Source organism: Palaemon carinicauda, chromosome 20 (assembly GCF_036898095.1).
Source record: "Palaemon carinicauda isolate YSFRI2023 chromosome 20, ASM3689809v2, whole genome shotgun sequence".
Taxonomy (NCBI): Eukaryota; Metazoa; Arthropoda; class Malacostraca; order Decapoda; family Palaemonidae; genus Palaemon; species Palaemon carinicauda.
Genome location: NC_090744.1, coordinates 87,026,748 through 87,037,888, shown reverse-complemented (window position 1 = coordinate 87,037,888; position 11,141 = coordinate 87,026,748). Strand labels below are relative to the sequence as shown.

The following is an 11,141-nucleotide window of genomic DNA, read 5'->3' as shown; positions in this document are numbered from 1 at the left end:
TTTAACCGTACTATTTTTATTTTTGGGACACTTACTCATGTGATCTTTATTCACAAATTTAAAATCAAAATTCAAATCCAAAGCTATAAAGCTACAGATAAAATCTAAATAGAGAAATATATGTGGTTATAAATGACTATTTGATGTAAATGAAGTTTCCATAGCAAACACACTGTCTCTATTTTGACAAAGTTGCACAATTTTATAGATTAGTAACTTATTACACAATTTGTTATTTCGTGGAGAAATAAGCAAAAATCAGCCTCTTCTTCTGCCAGCTCAATTAGGTCCTTCCTTCCACTTATCTTCTGTTACCTTGAAACAGTATTGTTCACATACAGTATAACATGGAAAACCTTTTCCTTTAACTTAGCTCTGCACTTTGAGAGTTTTCACTCGTCTGTCATGAACTTGATTAGGGAGGTCTTGTTTTAAGATCCAGACACGAGTTTCCTCCACTGCTGCACATGATTTCCACAAGCTAGCTCATTGAATTGGAGAGCACTGTCGGCACCATGGATGACAGTTCACCTTGTTTGATCAAGTTGCAGAAGTATATCTCAAAGACAAGATCAATTCACTTCTTTTATCCTTTTTCATGAATTATGAAGGATGTTAGTAAAGGTCAGCTCTGTCACCTGTATAAAGGTCTTGTTGTTTCCATTCAGTTTCTGAATCAAGCCCATCCCATCAGTGAGGGTTGTAGATGGGGTTAGAATCTGTTCCACTGCAGACACATTCCTTTCTACTTCTATAGCAAGGACAGCCTTATTTTCATACCATCCCATCAGTATTTGCCAATCCCCATGGCAATGGACCTATGAGGCAGGCAAGAACATCCTTCATGTCCACCTGCTGGCATTCAACAACCATGGTCCTGTTGCTAAATAAGTTCCTGTCTGCCTTCAGAGCAATATCCTGTGAATTCTAACTTGCATTTGATACTGACGTTGGCAAAAATCTTCTTGCCTTGCTTTTTTTAATTTGCCATAGAATTCCTCCTGCTGATCTTCGTCTAGTCTTGTTTTCAATTCGTAGTATGCTCCTTCTCCTACTATATTAGCTGTAAGTAGGTCTCTGCTGACTTCACGGGGTACTACAGTGCCAGTGGATAGGCTAAGCAGCTCTTCCTCTCCTGAAGACAAGGACTTGAGCCAGTTTTTCTTCTTCATGTCTGTCAGGACCTATAAATCCTACTCAACCTTCTTCTGCCTTTCAGTTTTGAGATCAGGATGATTTACTTTTGGGGTGCTCCTTCCTGTCATTTTTCTGAGCTCTCCAAGATATTGGTTTCTGTATGTCTGCGTAATGTAAAACTTTATGACGGCTCCTGGTTTAAAACTAAAGCCTTTTGTTCCTCCAACAGTCTGCATGTCCTTCTTTACTGTCTTTTTAGTAGTCTGGACCACAGGAATATGGCCAAATGGGTTCACTGATGACAGCTGCACCGAAAATATTCCTGCCATGAACTCGGTATGAATATATGGGTGTGATATAGATAGTTGGCTCATCTGAGCTAAGTAGTATGACAAATACATAACATATTTGACACTTTCATATACAAAGCAGCATAGAATCGTGCTTTGGATACGCGACATTTGGAGGATCCACACCTCTTCTCTGGATGCACTGGTACAGCTTAAGAAGATCACCACAACATCTATGTAGGGTACCCAGAATCCTTTGAATATAATGCCATGTCTAAACACCTCTGTATTCCTCAGAGAGGTTCAAGATACATCTGCAAAAGGGGTTCTTCAGGATCTGTTCTAGATTATTTTGGATATGTCCTTAGAAAAGATGTCACTGACTCACAGACTCTTTCAGATGTACCCTGTTGTCGATTTTTCTAGTTTCTAACCAGGGCAGACACCCTTTCTACATAAGGTGCCAAAGGGTTTCATAGCCTATTTTCACTGCTCAGTTGTATTTCATGCCTTCCACAATACCTGCAACTTGACCCTTGTGCAATTACCCAAGATTCAACACACCGATTACGGAGGCCAGCATCTTGAAAACACTTCCCTATGGTTGCTACATGGGTGAAGATAGTATGAAAAACATCCATCCTGATGATGATGCTTCTTAAGTGTTCAGGGTTCTTCAAGGTGATCTCGACAGCCTTTGCATATAATGTTTGGTCAAATATAATTTCACTCTTTGCTAGGCCCAGTTACTGCAGGATGTGGAGTGATTGCTTGAGAATCTTATTGAGTGTGGATATCTGTGGAGTAGAGGCAATGATTGTAGGAAGGTAGCCAATGTTATTAGGGGTGACTGCCACTTCTTCTCAGTTCTTGATGTTGAAGTCTATCCATCTGATCTATGACTGATCTTTTTCTTGCAGCATACAGCTCATGATCCAAACAAGATTCTTTTCCCTGGTAAGCTAGATCTCCATGCCAGCAACAACTTCAGTGGTCTTAGTCATTGGTGGGTCTGCCCATTCCCAGGCGTTGTACATTGGCTGCATCAGCAAAGTTGCATCAATGCTCCCCTTTTTTGTTCTAGCCACAGTAGGCCTGGGTTGTTCAGAGACTATGACTGTCATCTTTTCCTGCACAACAATGCCATTCACCTTATGTGATATACCTTTACAACTCAGTGTTTCTTCTAGACGGTTCATGTTGTCCCAGGCCAAGCTTGTGAAGAGATTAGGAAAGGTGTTGCTTGGCAGCGGGGGACCTCCTCCTGGTGTAGACAGCTTCTGCTTGCAGAGGGTAGTGTCAATCTCCGTTATCTGTGAATATTCTACACAATACCCGAGGCGGTTGAAGAAGCTTATCTTAGCTGATAAGCATCCTCAACCTTTAAAAGACTTAACACTGTAGGACAGTGCTATTTTTTGGGGTGTCTTGACTTTGCCACATGTCGCTGCATACATATTGTTTTGTCCAAATGATTGCACGAGACACTGAACTCTTGGGGTACACTGTCAATACTGTCAAGTCGTTGGAGCCTGTGAGAAAGGTACAGAAGAAATACAGGAGGGATTCTAGAATAATATCTCTGGTGGCCAGGATTGGTTGATATCTTTTTCTTTGTTCTTGATGTCAGTCCTAAGTTGCTAGGCCATAATAATAATAATAATAATAATAATAATAATAATAATAATAATAATAATAATAATAATAATAATAATAATAGCACAATATTTTGCAATAAAACGTTTACGTTATGAACATCAAAACATGTGCATCTAAAATACTAGTAAAATATTACAATATAAAGGATAAATTAGATCATAGCGTATCCATTATTGCAATGTTTTATTGGTGTTTAAGATGGGCATATTTTAATGTTTATAAAGTAAACGTTTTATTGCAATATATTATTATTATTATTATTATTATTATTATTATTATTATTATTATTATTATTATTATTTATTTATTTATTTATTTATTCTATTTATTTATTTAGAGCAAGTAAGAGAGGTCGGTAACATTGCAGATGAAGCCTCCATTATACTGAATACCGTTAAGTGTAAATGAGAGGAAAATAGAGAAGATAGAGAAGATTTCTGTAATTATTTATGAAAAAAAAAATACGGAATAGAAAAATAACCAACAATACCTTAGATGTAAAGAGGAATGAATAATGAAAAATTTTCCACAAAGGATAGTTCTCTTTAACATATACTGTATAACCGAAACGTTTCACAACAAAGCACCAAAAACCTTTATTCCCCGATTAATTCAGTTATCTTATGCTTTACTGATGCTAGATATATCTAGTTTATATGATTCGCTAAATCGTAGGCCACAGGTTAAAGGTTTAAAGGTCGATCCTGAATAGCACAAATATACATTTGATTCGAGACCAAGACCGGTCTCCACCCAAGCTAGAACAAGGGAAGGCCTCGCAATGGCTACTGATGATTCAGCAGGTAGAATTAAAGGCTCACCCAAAACCCCCATCCTTATCTCACAAGGATGGTGAGGTTATAGACACTAGGAGAAACTATTAGCGGGACCTGAACCCCAGACCAACAGATTGTGAAGCAAGGGCGTTTCCAACAGGGTTCCATGAATGGAATGAAAATAAAAATAAGATAAATTATATTTCAGTAGCAATGCGTGATAAATTGCAGTTAGACTGCTGGGTTTAAATGACATTGATTGATTGATTTTGAGTTTTCTGTCATCCTGACATCGAAGGTCATTGACGCCGATATCTTTCATTATGATGGCATTCCGATGTTCCACTGGGTAATCATGCACATATGCATATTCATAGCTTTCTACACTATACAACTTCAATTAATCGAGGTAATGAAACACACACACACACACAAATTGACCTAATGATCAGTAAAATAGTAATCCTTTCTCCATTCACCTTCATTAAAGATTCCTCAGTAACGTTTTGAACTTTCTACTTTTTTTCTAATTTTCTGCTTTTCTGTCTTCATTTTCTCCTGCTTTTTACTATTTTCAACTAATTATCTTTTCATAAATTTTTGGTGACTTCCTTTCTACATCGCCAAACCCGCTAAACCCATTTCTATTTCTCACCCTCATAATTCTTCTGGCACCATATTTTCTCAGCAAACAATCAACTGCTAAAGCTTTAATTTTGTCCTTTATCCCTGTCTATCACGATGCCCTTCTCACACGTTTTCTGTTTCTAACCCAGATTTCCTCCCAGCCGTTTTTACTTACCAACTTCCCATTCTCTCTGTCCTCTTCACAGATTCACCTCCTGTCTCATCCTATCGTCATCCATTACGTTCATTCCCAAATACAGTACCTATATTCATTGAAAAACTCTTCATTTTTCCACCTTCCATAGCAACAATCTTTGCCACATCTTTGCGCTCAAATTTACTTTTCAAAAATTCTAAAATCTCTCAGTAAGATCTGCAGTCTTTAAAACTCTCAGTATGCTCTACAGTTTTCTGCTCACCGTTTTAGCCTCGGCAAAATTCTGACAATCATTTCCAGAACAATGGAAGAGAAATCATGCTTTCTTGCTTCTTTGCTTCCTCTCACTGTTGGCTTATTTTTTTTTTTTTTTTTTTTTTTTTTTGACAAAATTTATATTTCTCTTAGCAAATCCTTTTGTGTCTGAGAGCAAATGTGTCGGAATAATTTTATGTCGTTCAGTAAATCTTTTATATGCAAACAAAAGAAAATTATTCTTTTCGAATAAAAAGGCAAACAAGCAAAAAATATACTTTTCGAATAAAGGGATATGAAATGATAAAAGAGAGAGAGAGAGAGAGAGAGAGAGAGAGAGAGAGAGAGAGAGAGAGAGAGAGAGAGAGAGAGAGAGAGAGAGAGAAAGGTTGGAGGGGGAAATTGTGTACCTTCCTCGTTCATAAATATCAGTGTATATTAGCGGAAACCATAAAGATGAAAGACAGGGAAACTTTCAGGAACGAATGATTGGTCTCTCTCTCTCTCTCTCTCTCTCTCTCTCTCTCTCTCTCTCTCTCTCTCTCTCTCTCTCATTAGTTTTGCTAGTAAAAACAGCCTGCACTTCCCATTATTGAGTAGGGTTTACTTGTTGGAATTTTATGAAAGTTGGTTAATATCTTGGCTCATTTTTTTTTCATAAACTAAATCATTACTCTTATATCATTTTGATAGCGTAAAATCATACCTTCTATTTTTTTTTCTTTTTTTTTTTCTTTTTCTTTTTTGACGATTTGGGGAAATATCACTTATGTCTAAGGAAAATAAATCACAACTTTTATGGAATATGTAGTTTTGAATATAACCGAAGATAGTATTTTCATTAAAAAATAATAATAATTTAATTGTATCAATTTTCTTATATCATCTTTTTTCTACAGTCAAGGAACAGTTCTGATTTTATGAAACTCCTTAATAATAGATGATGAACGTGTGTTATCTCTCTCTCTCTCTCTCTCTCTCTCTCTCTCTCTCTCTCTCTCTCTCTCTCTCTCTCGGGAAACTAACGGGTATTCTTGTTCATTCTAATATAATGGGTTAAAAGAAGATTCAAAACAAATACACATCAATAATTGCATATATATAGATACATAGCTTCATGCATATATATATATATATATATATATATATATATATATATATATATATATACATTCATTAATACATATATACAGGCATGATGTATTAAGAGTAGAAAGAGTAGATTTTGCCTTTAAAACAGTACATTTTATGCAACTAAATCTATTGTTGTCCTAATCTTTAAGTATTTTAGAAAATATTTTTTTCTTTATTTTTTCTTTTCTTTTTAAACTATCTGGCCTCAAAAGAACAGAAATTAGGTTGATTAAAGTTTTAATCATTGGAACTCTTGACGATAAAAACAATGATTAGAATAACGTGATTTAATCTACTCAAATTTCTGTGTCTTAATGATAATCTAAATAAATGTAACTGAAAATATAGTTTTTTGAAATTTTCATTTCAATGAATAAAAATTCATTAGTTTAAATAATCAGAAGGATTATTTTTGAATGATCCGTTTAAAGACATTTATTTTCCCGTTTTAATTCCCATCGCTCTTCAGAATGAGAAAACGTTCCATTCTCCGGAAAATTCCAGTCAGAGACTGAGTTGCATCGGATGTCGTTGATATCATTATAATTATGACTTGCTAAAGTACAACCCTAGTTGGAAAAGCAGGATGCTCCAACAGGGAAAATAGCCAAGTGACGAATGGAAACAAGGAAAAATAAGATATTTTAAGAACAGTAACAACATTAAGATAAATATTTTTTCCTATATTAACTATGAAAACTTTAACTTTAAATGTGAGCGAATGTCATTTGTCAATGTGTATAAATGAGGGAATGAAATGAAAAGCAAGTAATATTTCTTTTTCTCTAATTCAATGTTGAGAAATTCACCAAATGTTAAGATAAAATTGAGAACACATATTGCACGAGAATTAATCAATATTTAATATTCAACTGGGCGTTGAACTCTAACAGATTTTCTAGTAATGTTTCAGGATTTATCACAAAAAAAAAATAATATAATTACTTTTGTGGATCATTAGACATGCACTACATGCAAATTTTTTCAGTCATATATATATATATATATATATATATATATATATATATATATATATATATAAATATATATATATATATATATATATATATATATATATATATATATATATATATATATATATATGTATATAAATATATATATATATATATATATATATATATATATATATATTTGTGTGTGTGTAAATATACATACTTGTTCGTGTATGTATTCTTACAAAGCTGGTCTACATGAGAGTAGATTACTTTATTCAAGTATTTCATTTGTGTATTTAAGAGATGTATAGCTAGCTCGTAAGCCGTGTTCCACTCATTTAGGATTAAGTATATGTATGTAAATTGCATAAGACTTCTGTCATTCCTTTATTTGTCTTTACATTGAGTTCCGTATATGTAAATTTATGTCATTTTAAAGAATTTAATTTTATTTCATGTACTTTTGTTACGAAGCCTTATGTTTATCTTGTTAAAAGGTATGTATGACTCGCATGAGGTATGGTCTATGACAAACGCTAGGGATTTCGTCATATATCCGTGTGGTTGGAAAATGCATGAAGATTCTAGACTAAAACTTTTTTTTTTTTAATGGGGGGAAGTGGGCGGAGTTAGCCGAGAGTGTTGCCTCATTGAGCGACGAATGAACCCCTTCTTCAAACTGACAAGCTGGCAACCTGACATCATGAGAGGCCGACTGGCCCATGACCCCATGCTATGAAAATGATTAACTAGAAGTTTCTTGAGTGAATTGAGATGATATATATAAGGGCCTAGCAATACATAGGTACAAGAGATCCAGCCTGACACTCTGAAAAGCCTACGTCCGCCAGTCCTCTCTTCAGCATCTATCCAGCCACTAAGTATTTCTTCTCAAACGTGCATAGTGTTTTCTCTCAAAAGTGAATTGTAATTTCCAACGTATACCGTGTATAGTCTTGTTCAAACGTTGGTGATATTATTGTGTGTTTAATTTGAAAGTGAAGTGTGTTAATGTAAGTACATGTTATTTAGTATATTTCTTGTGACTGGCCCTGTGAGATGTATTTATTTTTGCTTAACTGTTCGGTAACCTTGTGTCATCCCTAAGGACGCAAGAGTAACAGTTACATATATGTAAGTGCTATCATTGTTATTTTCTATGGTGTTAAGGGGACAGTCAGCTATCTCCTGCATTTTTTTTTTTTTTTAATTGTTCAAAATACACTATTCCTATATATGTTTTAGACATATAATACCTTCATCATAGAAAAATTTCAAGTCATTCGATCAAAAACTTTGTGATTTATCAGCAAAAATAATGATTTTGAAAAAAAAAATTAGGTATATTTTTCTCCACTAATATGACAACAATTGTACTGAAAATCATATGATCAAAACTTCTTTATAAATTGAATAATTCTGTGTGACAGATTTTCGATTTTCTTTTTTCTTCTTTTTAATGATTTTTTTTTTCTTAATTTTCTTCGTCTTGACGTAAAATATTCAGGAAAAATTAGAAAAAGGAAAATCAAAATTCTGGTAAACTAAATTGTGGCATTTTTATTCCACTTTTCAATGGTATCTTTTCCTCCAAAATCAAAAAAGAATAAGTGAGAAAATGTACATAAGTGTGAATACGTATGACTTCGAGTTCTGAGCTTCCAAAGATTTGCTATATAAATTCTTTTTTTTTTCCTTAAAAATATCATTATTATGATAACCTTACTTTGTACTTTTATTGTTTATTCCTACATGAAGGCTCCCTAAACGAGGTATTTAAACCCTAAGTTTAATAATAGACCTGGTGTAAGGGGGTCATGAATTGCTTGCAGCCTCTCATTGTTACCAGAGTTTTAGTTAGAATGCTCCAGCTTTGTACTCTCTTTCATGTTTCCCTCTCTTTCTGGTTCTTTTTTGTTGTTCTCTGCTTACTTTTTGTTCTTTCTTTGACCTTAGGTAACATTGGCCTTGCCATAAAGTTCACAAGGACGTTATAAAAACAATGCATATACGAACTCCAAGTAAACAAATACACATGCAACGTAACTTTTATACGTCTTTGGAAACTCTGACTGTTCTTCTCGTAAATCGCAGTTTGCGTTCGCCTACCCTCTGCCAATGCCTTCCATCTCTGCTAGACGTACGAAATTTCAAACTATAAGTGAAAAAATCGCTATATAAATAAAAAAAATAAATAAACGCGCAAAGACGTATCTGTCAAACTCAGTCATGCAGACAACGCAGTAAAGATGACGTCATCATTTAAAGACCGCTTTATCTTCATTATTTGTAAAAATAATTGGATGAAACTTCTGGAGAGCATGTTTGATATGTTTCTGTATACATAGACACAATAAAATTATTTTCGATTTTTTAAAGTAGTTATGTCAAACACCATTAGCGGACAGTTTAAAGTGACAAAATTTTCTCATTGATTATCAAAATTAATTATTTTCATGAATGAATTTCTAGTGAAACAAGTGATTGTATAATTTTTTTGAAATGTCAGATTGTCTTCGTCTAAGGTCTAGTTCAGATTTAAATTTCGGGTGATTTTTTGAGGGGTGTTAATATTTGAATTGTTACTTTTATAAAAAATATTCATTTTGTGTAAATTATGTATTATATCAATTACCAATAATTATTTTAGTTCTTTGCTCGTATCCCCTGACAAAGAACCGAAGTAAGAGTTTGATTTAAGATTAGTTCTTTCAAAAGTAAAGTAATGACCCCGTTTTTTTCTTTTTGAGTGTAATGTAAAGAGACCTTTAAATATTCAGTGTTTATATATCTATTGACGTCTGAGAGTTGCGTATTCTTTTCAGAGCTCGGAGGTTTTCTCTTGTGTATCAGATTATGTAATATAAAGCAGGGGAGTTTTGAAGCTCGGGAGTTTATGTATTTCATCATTCGCTATAATATAGGTATATATATATACATATATATATATGTATATATATATATATATATATATATATATATATATATATATATATATATATATATATATATATATATATATATATATATATATATATATGTGTGTGTGTGTGTGTGTGTGCGTGTGTGTGTGTGTGTTTGTGTGTGTGAAGTCAGGAGAGAATTTCACATTAAAATAGTTAATATATGTATGTTATTAGCTATTTCATAAGTTGTGTTCGTTAATCAAACGATAGAAAGACAAATAGAATTAGTTGATTTTGTAAAGAAGAGAGAGAGAGAGAGAGAGAGAGAGAGAGAGAGAGAGAGAGAGAGAGAGAGAGAGAGAGAGAGAGAGAGAGAGAGAAAAGTATAAAGGTACTGTGTGCGCTAAAAGCTGATGTTGTAGTTTCAAAAACCCAAACGTCCATTATGAGAAAGATTACTCAATTTAATTACTCATTGCCACGCATTTTCACCAGCCACTGGAAGTTTTGCCAGGAAGCCGGTAACAATGACGTCTATAGTATGCCAAACATAGTGTATGACGTTACCATTATGTCAGAAGAGAGGCCCGATAAAACACAAGAACAGTCACATGACGAGACATAATTGGCCACACCTATGTCGGCCTACAAAAGGAGCCTATGTGAAAGCAGAGCACGTTCTTTTCTCTCAAGCAATCGCTGTGAACGTTTTCCCCTTCTCCCCCATCCTGTTCGTGGCCCCACACCAAGTGCAGACAAGACAAGCACATAATTAACTTCAAGAATGTGGTTAATTTGATTGCAAGAAGAAATAGTAGAGAAGTCCAGTTGTAGATGCCCTTTTGCCTTTCAACCGAGAGGTGGTAGAATTTCTTTTAATCCTGCCCGAGATGTAGGAGGAATTCATCCAGACGAGATGTAGATTGGAAGATATCTGTTGAAGACCGAGTTCCCTTCCTGCCCCGATCAGGGACTCATAGATTTCGCATCCTAAATGTGAAGTGTAAACAAGAAATCCACGGTTGCATCCTCCAAACTTCAAGAGAATTAGTTAGTTCGAGTTTTGTGTATTCATTACTTCAACAATGTAGAAGAGATTTGTAAAATTGTTGTTCGCCAAAGCTCACTTATTAAAGAAATAAAACTAAACGGTATTTTGCCTGCACCCGTAACTCTTGAGGGTCTTAAATGTAAGATTATTATTTTGCACTGAAAAACTTGAAATATATGAAATAATATTTCAA

The 11,141-nt window shown here is 34.1% G+C and overlaps 1 pseudogene; it reads right to left on the bottom strand.

The window, feature by feature from the left end:
* Positions 1-596: 596 nt before the first annotated feature.
* Positions 597-1,265, bottom strand: LOC137659952 (uncharacterized; annotated as a pseudogene).
* Between the last annotated feature and the right edge of the window lie 9,876 nt (positions 1,266-11,141).